The sequence below is a fragment of the Salmo salar genome, chromosome ssa15 (genome assembly GCF_905237065.1).
Source record: "Salmo salar chromosome ssa15, Ssal_v3.1, whole genome shotgun sequence".
Classification (NCBI taxonomy): Eukaryota; Metazoa; Chordata; class Actinopteri; order Salmoniformes; family Salmonidae; genus Salmo; species Salmo salar.
In genome coordinates this window covers 68,925,206-68,930,729 of record NC_059456.1, presented here as the reverse complement: position 1 = coordinate 68,930,729, position 5,524 = coordinate 68,925,206, and positions in this window count along the sequence as shown.

Here is a 5,524-nt window from a genome sequence, read left to right as displayed (position 1 = left end):
AAGGTTAACCCCAACATTTCTCCAAATTCTCACCATCATTGTAAGCCCTAGTTATTTGGTTGCTTTGACAAAGACAAGATTATTATTTATTTCATGTGATTAGTTAAGGTACACATTTATTTATGTTTGTCCCTCATTTTAAGATCAACCCTGTTATGTGAACTGAACTCTCTATTATTACGGTGAAACTATTTATTTTTTAAATATTTGTTTCAAAATAAATATTTAACATCTAAAACATAAAATGAAAGTGTAAAGCAGGTGAACTGGTTATACTCAGTCTGGCAATTTTCTGGTGTTTTGTGGTAGAAAACTGAGCGGATTGAGCATAACACATCAACCCTGTTAGATAGTCAGGCTAGACATGTTTTGACAATACATTTTTTGGGGGTGAAGCTTGCATTTAATTACCACTCCCTGTTGCACACAAAAAGCTTCCATTCCCCCTCACACAAGGATTCATGGCTGATTTAAGATGAAATTGTCAACCCTGTTACTTTTTTTGGCACTTAATATAAACTTACTACAGTCATTTATATTTAACCTCGAAATGCAAAAAATAGTTTTTAATCAAGTTGAAAATGTGCACTTTATGACAGAATTATAAAATTAGGTGACATCAAATGTTGTTGTTTTTTGACCAAAGTACACTTCTCAAAAGGCATCGTAGTGGTGGAATGACCCACCTAGCAGCCAACATGCTTGCACCAATCCCATGTAATTACAGTAAAATACTGTGAAATACAAACCCCATCTCTCCTCAATGAATTCCATTCACTCACTCAATTATTCACTCATATCGATTACAGTAGCATTTACTTTTGTACAGTATAATGCAGGAAATTCTATGGTATTGTACTGTGTCAATACACAGTACTTGCTTTGATACTGTATGTAGATTACAGTAGATGTACTGCAATATGAAATACAGTAACTTACCACTAGTTGCTTGTAAGTTACTGTCAAATGCGCTGCAACCCGTTTACATTGTAGTACGATTCAGGTTGGCCCTATAGTGTAAATCTGGTACGAGTATAGTGATACTGGTAATAGCAGAAAATAGCCACATTTCTCTCAAAGGACTCTGGGAAGACTAGTGTTTTCCTCTATTCCTCCAGAAGGACGGTGGTCTAGCAGTGACATTGTGCTGTTGGCACATCAGCACCTGGCCTAAAAATGAGCTCCCAGACTAAAGTTTGACTGATGCATGGCTGCTTTCACTTTCTTGTCATGTGAGACTGTGAAGACTTCAGGGAGCTAGTCTCAGAAATCCCAGACCTTGGAGCTACGTAAGCCTAGATTTCCATAGAACTGACTCTCTCTCTTAGAGCAAAAACATGTATTTGCATAAATGTGCATAAACTGCACACTCTTAGGGGAATGTTATATGATTTGACACACTCCCTCAGGTAACAACAAAATAAGTCAGGGGAAGTTGGTTTTAAACATTCTGGAAATTCTTAACTAGATAACACACCCTCATACATATCCTAGGGGCAGGATGAGATCTAGAGTAATGTTGAACCACGTGGAAATGTTCAACAAATGAGCCACATACATACATCAATGAAGTTCTTGATCTCTTGCATTGATACTGTGTCTCTCTGGGGATATACCCAGGGGATATACCCAGCCGTGAAACTGCTCAAATACCACATTCAACGAAGTATGAAAGGTATGAGTAATTGCAGTAGGTTCTGTGAAATAACTAACCTGAATCAAGCTTCTACTTCCTCTTCTGTGCTGTACTCACCAACGGTATTCTGTCTTTCTCTCTTACACACACACCCACACTGCAGGTGGCTGGTTGGCAGGTGGGCTTTGGCGTCATTGGGCGAGACACCGTAATCTGTCTGATCTAAATGGGAAAGACATTTATTTCACTGACTCATTTCTTTATTGATAAATTGCATATATTCCTGCTTCAGAAACCTGTGAGAGGAATCCCCTCTTTAAATTAGTCAGGCAGTCTAAATCATACAGGTAAGAAAGTGTTTGTTTTCGTATGAATTGTTATGGATATTACTTGACAAGGGAATTTCCTCACTAGAATACACTGGAAATGGGAGTACACTGGTGGGTTTATGAGAAACAGGTGGATTTCTGAGAACATGCAGGTGAAAAACTATCCCCCCTTCCTCCCCTTTTCAAAACTGCACCATGTATCAATATAGCTCATATATTGTTTTATAGGTATAGGATCCTTTACTGTTATCATATCCAAGTTCTCTACTGAGTTCATACATAAACTGAGTATAACACTGGATTTAAGAATTGTTTAAAAGCCTCATTTGTGTTTTAGTTCTACCACAAGGAATATCAAAGGGGCACAGGCATGGTGTATGAAGGGGAATAAAGGACCATAATTATACAAGTGAGAAGGGAGAATAGCTGTTTTCATGAACTTGTCCAGTGAATTTTTTTTATTTTTTTTTGTCGCCATTTAGAAAGTTGGCATAGAAAATAGATGCAACAAATGCCTGCTATGGTGCGTTTCCACTGAACGGTCGTGTCGATAAAAACAGTGGCCAGCGTGATTTGTACTCCTGTAGATATGAAATAATTAAATGGTGAAACTTGCCATCAAGCCAACTAGAAAAGCAAGACGAAGCAATTCAGGCAACTTTGAAACTCAAGATGTCCTGCAAAAAAAAAAACATTTTTATAGTTGAAAAATAGATTTAGCAAGCAGTAGACATTTAGAATTAACTGTGGAGTAGAATAGTTATGTGATGAAATCACGTGCTCCACGTACCTTCAAAATGATTCGGCAATCATAATTTATTCGAAAAACGCCGGTTCTATCTTTTGTTGCAATAGGGTTAGAATAGAAAACAATTTTTTAGATTTTTATAACATTTCTCCAAAACTGCCGTTTCCAGAGGGGTGAAGATTGAAGAGGGAGATTATAACCCAGATTTTGGGAGAAGGCCAAGAACTACAGAAAGTAAGACGGTGAGTAAGACTAAGACCAGGCAGAAGCAAAGATATCAAACCCAAGATGAATGAATGAGTAATCAAATTAATTGGTGACATCATTAAACATTTTTATTTATTTATTTTATTTCACCTTTATTTAACCAGGTAGGCAAGTTGAGAACAAGTTCTCATTTACAATTGCGACCTGGCCAAGATAAAGCAAAGCAGTTCGACAACATACAACAACACAGAATTACACATGGAGTAAAACAAATATACAGTCAATAATACAGTAGAAAAATAAGTCTATGTATAATGTGAGCAAATAAGGGAGGTAAAGGCAAAAAAAGTCCATGGTGGCAAAGTAAATACAATATAGCAAGTAAAACACTGGAATGGTAGATTTGTAGTAGAAGAAAGTGCAAAGTAGAAATAGAGATAATGGGGTGCAAAGGAGCAAAATAAAATAAATAAATACAGTAGGGGAAGAGGTAGTTGTTTGGGCTAAATTATAGATGGGCTATGTACAGGTGCAGTGATCTGTGAGCTGCTCTGACAGCTGGTGCTTAAAGCTAGTGAGGGAGATAAGTGTTTCCAGTTTCAGAGATTTTTGTAGTTCGTTCCAGTCATTGGCAGCAGAGAACTAGAAAGAGAGACGGCCAAAGGAGGAATTGGCTTTGGGGGTGACCAGAGAGATATACCTGCTGGAACGCGTGCTACAGGTGGGTGCTGCTATGGTGACCAGTGAGCGGAGATAAGGGGGGACTTTACCTAGCAGGGTCTTGTAGATGACCTGGAGCCAGTGGGTTTGGCGACGATTATGAAGTGAAGGCCAGCCAACGAGAGCGTACAGGTCGCAGTGGTGGGTAGTATATGGGCCTTTGGTGACAAAACAGATGGCACTGTGATAGACTGCATCCAGTTTATTGGGTAGGGTATTGGAGGCTATTTTGTAAATGACATCGCCAAAGTCGAGGATCGGTAGGATGGTCAGTTTTACGAGGGTATGTTTGGCAGCATGAGTGAAGGATGCTTTGTTGCGAAATAGGAAGCCAATTCTTGATTTACAGTCTAACCAGACACCTAGGTATTTGTAGTTGTCCACATATTCTAAGTCAGAACTGTCCAGAGTAGTGATGCAGGACAGGCGGGCAGGTGCAGGCAGCGATCGGTTAAAGAGCATGCATTTAGTTTTACTTGTATTTAGGAGCAGTTGGAGGCCACAGAAGGAGCGTTGTATGGCATTGAAGCTTGTCTGGAGGGTTGTTAACACAGTGTCCAAAGAAGGGCCAGAACTATACAGAATGGTGTCGTCTGCGTAGAGGTGGATCAGAGACTCACCAGCAGCAAGAGCGACATCATTGATGTATACAGAGAAAAGAGTTGGCCCAAGAATTGAACCCTGTGGCACCCCCATAGAGACTGCCAGAGGTCCGGACAACAGGCCCTCCGATTTGACACACTGAACTCTATCAGAGAAGTAGTTGGTTAACCAGGCGATGCAATCATTAGAGAAACCAAGGCTACTGAGTCTGCCACATGCTTGATAATTTAAAAACTATAGGCTACCTAATATACACTCTTAAAAGGCAAGTGCTTGATTATATACATTCACGGAAACAAAGACATGGCATTTTCCCCATGCTTGTATTTCTCCAAAAACACATCACATATTCTGATCAACATCCTATTGGTTATTATGACAATGTAACCATCAAGCATTGCAGGCAGTGTTAGGTTGTTTTCTGCTTCAAGCTCTTATTCGCAAAACACTTTCAAAATATTTAATGAATGTAGAATGCCCACAAATGACAGGCCATTGCTGCAGGCCCAAATGGCAGTAGAAAATATTTGGGTGTAAATTTGATGCGACTAGTTGGCTAATTGGATAATTAAGGAACAGAAGTAGGATGGAGTGACAACATGCTCCTCTCTCTCATGGTTTCTCATTATGGTGTCAGTGGAATAGCTACTGAAACCTGTTATTAGAGCCAATTCAACAGTATCCTCTATGTCAGCGTAATAATCTTGTTGTGTAATTGTCTGAGGATATTGCTCAGAATTTCTAGCATTCATTCATCATGTGAATACCTACAGCAGGCCAATATGACATCTGAATACTTAATAAAAGAGACAAAATGAACTGAAGCAAATCTGTTTTACAAATGATTCAAGATTGCAACAACAAAAAACAACAGTTACATGTATGCCTCACATCACTTGTAGTGACAGCCAATGGAATGAAAGTAATTGGGTTACAATTCAATACTCTCTCAAAACACACTTACGAAGAGCTACTCACGCACACATCTCCACTGCGAAACAATTGTGCACATTTCAAAAGACAAAATATTGAAATCGTTTAATGGTATGTGAGAATCTGGAAGATTCCTTCAGATGCTGTATGTTCTATTTTGAACTCATTGTACGCCCCAAATTGCACTCTGTTCTCTATATAGTGCACTACTTTGCCCCTGTTCAAACGTATTGTCCTATAAGGGGAATAGTGTGCCATTTCGGGCAGACCCAGTGTCAATCACTGTCGCTGGCAACTCCATTCATGTTTTCTACTGTCCCTCCAGGACACATTCAGTACATTCTCAGG